Below are 6,985 nucleotides of genomic sequence, written 5' to 3' on the forward strand. Positions count from 1 at the left end.
TCGATGGCCGACCATCCTTACATCACGAGGTCAAAGACGTCATCGTTACCTGAACGTAGTTTGGCTGTCCAAGGAAATGAAATTACTATGTCTGATCTGGCCGCATCTGTTCCAACTGGTGTAGAAAACCTCGTGATCGCTAGCGATCCGCCTGAAACTTCCGAACATGGAACTGCTATTCAACGGGATGAACATATCGCCCGCCTGACTCAAGAAATTGAGAATCTACGTGGAGAACTAAATCGGGTTAGGGACTTGACCAATTTATCCATCACACTCCAAAATTCACCTTCTGAACCTAGCAATACTGCACCAGAACCACCTCGTTTCCCATCACTCGAATCCCCAGTTCCTGAGCATTTTCCTCCCCAAAACAATGCACCTACTAACAACAACTTACCTCCGATCACCCTCGCAAATCCACCAAATCCATCATCCGCCTATACTCCCCCGCAAAGTCAACCGCCCACTTACACTAACTATACTCTCCCACAAAGTCAACCACCCACTTACACTAGCTATACTCTTCCACAAAATCAACCACCCACCTACACTACCTATGCTACTCATAATCCACCACCCGTCAACCCCCCAAGTCAATCGCCAGTTCGCACTCCCTATGCTCCTTTACCCACCAACACCAATCCACTACCCACAACCATTCATCTAAACCCACCAAATCAACCACCTATAAACACTACTTATAACACACCACCACCGGTCCAGAACACCCCCATCGCCCAAACTTATCCAACCCAGCATATACACGGGGCACACTTTGCCACCCCTAATGCACAATATGTTCCTCCAGTATACGCCACAGAAACACAAGCCTTTACCAATCCAGTAACGGTCAGGTTCCAACCCGAAGTAGATCAGTACGAAGAAATGGAAAAGGATGCAAAGGCAGGGGCAGATAACATGTTGCTAAAAGAGATCCACAGTCTCAAAGAAGCAATGAGAAACCTTCAAGTTGCTAGGGGAACTAAGAGTGTAGAATATGAAGATCTCTGCGTTCAACCTGACGTCGATTTACCCGTAGGCTACAAACCGCCGAAATTTGATACATTCAATGGAACAGGCGACCCTCATACACACTTAAGGGCTTATTGTGACAAACTGGTCGGAGCTGGCAGAGACCAGAGCATAAGGATGAAGCTCTTCATAAGAAGCTTATCTGGCGAAGCACTTACTTGGTATACACAACAGGATGTCCGTAAATGGCGTGGTTGGAGTGACATGGCGCAAGACTTTATGGACAGGTTTAGTTTTAACACCGATATCACACCAGATAGAGTTTACATGACTAAGTTAACCAGGAAGTCAACTGAGACGTTCCGCGAATATGCGCTACGTTGGAGGTCAGAAGCGGCCAGGGTTCAACCTCCGATGAATGATAGGGAAATGACTGCTACCGTCATTGAATGTCAGGCTGGCATATTTTACGAGAAAATGATAGGTATGATGGGACAAAAATTCACAGAAGTTGTTCGAATGGGAGAAGCACTGGAAGAAGGAATCAAATCGGGGAAAATTCAGGATCTTATTGCTTTACAAGCAATGAACAAAGCTATACAATCTGGTTCTATCAACGGGATTAAAAAGAAGAAGGAAGATGTCGCTGCAGTCATGAACGCTCAAGGACATGAGCCGAGCCAAGCCATTCCATACTTTAACCACCCACAACAAACTTTCCACCCTTACCACTACCCTGAACCCTACCAAGCTCCACTACCTCCTTACCCCGTTTACAACACCCAAGCAAACTACTACCAACCCCGAGCGCCTCCGCATCAAAACCCACGCCCGTATCAACCCAACCAAGCTCCAACTTACCAAAATCGACCACATACTATACCTAGAGCCCGTCCAAACCCTGACACCAAAAACACCCGTAATTACACTCAGATCGCTGAACCCTTGGCTCAATTGTTCGAAAGAATGAAAGCAGCAGGCATAATACAACCGATTGAAGGAAAAATTCCCGAGCCTATCCCAAAATGGTTTGATGGTTCCAAAAGCTGCGCATACCACTCTGGAGTTGTTGGGCACGCCACTGAAGATTGCTATGGGCTTAAAAACAAAATCGAAGCCCTGATTAAGGAAGGAGTAATTCAGCTCGCTGAAGCTAAGCCCAATGTGGTCAACAATCCTTTGCCTGCTCACGGAAATGCCAAGATTTAGAGGAGTCCAGTGCGGAAAGAGTCAGATCAACAACTTTGTCGCTCTCGTGGGAACAATCCAATACAACTACTCGCAACACCAAGGCACTGACAATATGGGGCGCCGAACCAGGAAAGACTCTGAAGAATTGGACTTGTACTCCGTCCTCGATCCGTCGGGAGCCTTGGTAGCATGAACATGTAGTGAACTTGTTTTCTTTTATTGATGCTTGAACCGTACTCAAAATTTTGTTTGTTTTGCTTCACCTTGTGGAAGCTTGAATTGCAAAACTATGAATGCATTTCTGATTTTTCTTAATCATCTATTTTCTACTTTATTTATCAAAACTGTCAACTCTACGATTGTGACATGAAATGTACGAATAGACAACACACATTCCGAGAGAGTAACAAAGAAACTAGGGGGACAAGACAAGATTCCACTCACAAGAATTGAAATAGCCGATAGGTGATAACATAAGCCTAAAAGCTAGCAATTCAAGAAGAAATCAAAGTACGACATTAGGTTAGACAACCTAGTTTGCAACCTTTCCTTTAGGTGCGAACTACGCTTGACCTGATTCCTCGGTGGATACGTAGGCAGCCCACATAGGGACTCGGTCATACTAGGTTAGAATTTTTCCCATTGGCATGCATACGAACTACGCTGACCTGATTCTTTTGGTGGGATACGTAGGCAGCCCACAAAGGGTTCGGTTGCTTTACAACAAAAAAAAAAAAAAAAACAAAAAAAAAAAACCAAAAAATATCTTATCCGTACGAACTACGTTCTGACCTGATTCCCTTGGGGGATACGTAGGCAACCCACATAGGGTTCGGTTGCGCTATAACAGAAAATCCAAAGTCCTTACACAAAGAAAACCACACAGAGCTTGATTCCCTCGGCGGGATTCGTAGACTATTAACATATAGATCCGTCACACCTAGATAAAATCCAACAAATCTTTTACCATTTATATAGCAGAACTACGCCGACCTGATTCCCTTGGTGGGATACGTAGGCAATCCACATCGGGTTCGGTCCTTTTATTAGAAAACTTCAGACCATTTTTTGTTATGAACCTACGAACTACGTTCTGACCTGATTCCTTGGCGGATACGTAGGCAACCTATATAAGGTTCGGTCACACCACAACATAAATTTAGCACACCCTTCTGAACCCAAAACTGGGGCATATTTTGGAAAAGATATAGACGAAAGAACGGTTGGACATCGACAAGATTAAGGCTGTCAGACAGGAAGTATTATAGACCAATTACTTTAGAAGCGTCACAATCTGAAGTTGGCAGAATATTTTACAACTTACATAGGTATACGTTTACATATATATCTTTCTTTACATACATACATTTACACATACATATTTCACAACTTATATACGTATAGTTATATTTCCTTATACATATACTTACATACCTACCTTCCAAATCAAATACTTTCTTGCAATTGTTTTACTACTGTTCATCTACCGAGATTTGAACGGAGATCACAAGATCCAAACAAACAAGACGAATGGAGCGCCAACAACGACAAGCTTCGAGTCAACACGAATCAACTTCCCCCTCTCCCAAACTAAGAATTTTTCTTTGAGTGCAGGAATTAAAAGACCGCGAGATCAACATGTCAAGTCTATCACGACCGAAAAGCATCATCTGGCTCAATATGGCCTCGCCTCAAAAGCCAAACGGCTTTATTTCTAACTCTATCTTTAATTTTATTTTATCAGAACAACTTTATGACTTCATTAACGAATATACCTGTTTTGTAGGTTAAAGACGAATCAAATCAGGATTACGCGTCATTAATTCAGCCTGTCGCAATACCGTCAACATCATCAGCCGAACGGCTACACTTTTACTTTACCCCCTACGTTATCCATTACTTTATCATTCACTTTACCTACTTTAACCACTTTACCCTGAACTCTACAGGAATCAACATCAAAATCTCCGAAGACAACTGGAGACATCATCCACTTTACAACTTTATCCTGGACTTTACGGGAATCATCATCAAATCTCTGAAGACAACCGGAGATGTATCATCAAGTCCCCGAAGACAACCGGAGACGCATCATCAAATCTCCGAAGACAACCGGAGACAGATCATCAAGTCCCGAAGACGACCGGGCATTACATGGCTACACAGCCTCATACGCATAAGCCAGACGGCTACACTATGACTTTACTCTCTACTTTATCATTCACTTTACCAACTTTAACGACTTTACCCTGAACTTTACAGGAATTATCATTGAGCCTCCGAAGACAACCGGAGACATCATCCACTTTACAACTTTATCCTGGACTTTACGGGAATCATCATCAAATCTCTGAAGACAACCAGAGACATCGCATGGCCACACAGCCTCATACGCATAAGCCAGACGGCTACACTTTGACTTTACTCTCTACCTTATCATTTACTTTACCAACTTTAACAACTTTACCCTGAACTTTACAGGAATTATCATTGAGCCTCCGAAGACAACCGGAGACATCGTTTGGCTATCCATCCTCATCAGCATATCATTGAGTCCCGACAACCGTCGGAGACATCACCCGGCTACACGGCCTCACGCGCATAAGCCAAACGGCTATACACTTATTTTACTCCTTACTTCATTCCTTTATTTCATCATCTACCTTACCACTTTAATGAATTTACCTTAAAATTCGCAGATATCATTTATCATCAAGTCCCGGAAGACAGCCGGAGACCTTATCACTATCATCTGCAAATGCAACTGGAAATATTATCACATCCTCAGCATACGCATCACGCATTCATTCAAGTCCCTGAAGACAATCAGAGACAACATTAGCCACACGACTTCACTTTCATTCCCACGCTCATATTTACTGTCATTTTACACTCTTCACAATTTTATACTTTCAACTCTATTACTAATTTTGACATGAATTTCAGTTTTGGCAGAAAATACAACCTGCAGGGACGCAACACAACGTGGAACTTTATCTTACGCAGTGAACTGGGGCAAATTTGCTGAAGAGGATTACCAAACTCACAAGCAAAGGTCACGAATCTACTCTCGAACTCGACTCCGCCTACATCCATAAACATGTGCTACGTAGGTTATCCAAAAATTTCTTTCATATTCACCGCTAAAACTCTACTGAATCTACTCTTTTTCACAATCTCATATTCCTTTCTACATCCCCAGCGTCTCCATAACTCAACACTGGGGCATTTTTAGAGAATGTACATCGTGCCTAGTAGAGTCCTACTTAAAGGTGTTGCGCGCCACATTTATAATTAGGAGGCTATAAGCATATGTTCCATTCTTGAACATTCTCGTCACCCGTCTACAACCCTTACAAATCATAAATCCATAAATAACATTCGCTCAATAGGTTCGACCACAATTCCTTTTGCCTTCATAATATTTTCACCAATTCTCCTAACCCATATCTTATAAATTCATATTCGTTGGTCCAAACAAAATTGGCTACTACGTCAACTTCTTCGCCCGAAGACTCTTACATCATCTCCGGTCGAAGAGGGGCATCTGTTGACACCCAATTTTGTCCCTCCTTTATTTAATTTTATTTACTCGGGCTTCTAAATTTAATGACGAACTAAATACTTTATTTTCACTACTCTTATTTTTAAACATTATAAGCATTACTTTATCACAAATTTCAAACGGTTAGTCATCGTCTCGTTTTCGGGTTCGGATTCATCAAATTAATTACAAGACAACACTTGGTAAAATCCTTACTTTCTATACACTAATTACTATTTATCTTCACATAATAGATATTGTACTAGTCACTAAATTAGAAGCCCGAAGATAATTAAAATAGCGGAGGAAGGACCAACAATTTTCAGCCAAATTAATGGCCTAAAATACAAATGCAATATTATTTCCCTACCAAACAACCTACATGTTAATACCCAACCCACATTTTCAACCCATATTCAAATTAATGGGCCAGCCCAAACGGACCAGCCCAATAGAATTCGTCCGACCCGGCCCACCCCTTTATTTTCCTCCTTACCCTAAATCCCTAAACCCGCCTCCTTCCTTTCTCTTCCTCTTTCCCTCACCCTATCTCTCCTCTCTTTCTCTCTCGCCTTCCTCCACCGATCGCCGCCTCCCTCCATTTTTCTCTCCCTCACTCTCTCTTTTCGCTCCCTCCCCTTCGCCGCACATCCCCTTCCGCCATTTCCCCTCATCTCCTTTTCCCTTTTACCCCTAAACCCTAGCCGCCACCCCATTCTCTCTCCACGCCCATACCACGTTACCTCCACTTCCCTGACACTTCCACCACGCCTGTTCCCCGCTTACTCTCTCTCATACGCTCTTCTTCCATTTAAAAAATCCCAATTGCAATCCTATAAAAAGGGGTATGACATATACGAAAAGCACTATTTGTATTGCTGACTTGCTATTAGCCTGTTAGTCAGTAAATATTTAAACTTTAATTATAAAGTTGTATAACATATGTAAATATACCTACAATATACTAATAAATACTATAATATATATATATATATATAATACAAAAAACAAAACAAAAAAAGTTTTAACCACTCCAAACCGGACCGGTTCCGGTTTGGAGTTTCAAACCGGTAAACCGGAACCGGTTAAGCGGTTCCGGTTTTTTAACCGGAACCGGCCGGTTCCCTAACCGGTTACCGGTCCGGTTCCGGTTGGAACCGGTTGCCACCTTTAGTTATAGGTTTATCATATCTTTTCTGTTCCTTTTTCTTGTGAAATAAAATTTTCAGATATAGAAAAAACATCCATTCTTGAATTATAGCATCAAATAATCAG

The sequence above is a fragment of the Lycium barbarum genome, chromosome 11 (genome assembly GCF_019175385.1).
Source record: "Lycium barbarum isolate Lr01 chromosome 11, ASM1917538v2, whole genome shotgun sequence".
Taxonomy (NCBI): domain Eukaryota; kingdom Viridiplantae; phylum Streptophyta; class Magnoliopsida; order Solanales; family Solanaceae; genus Lycium; species Lycium barbarum.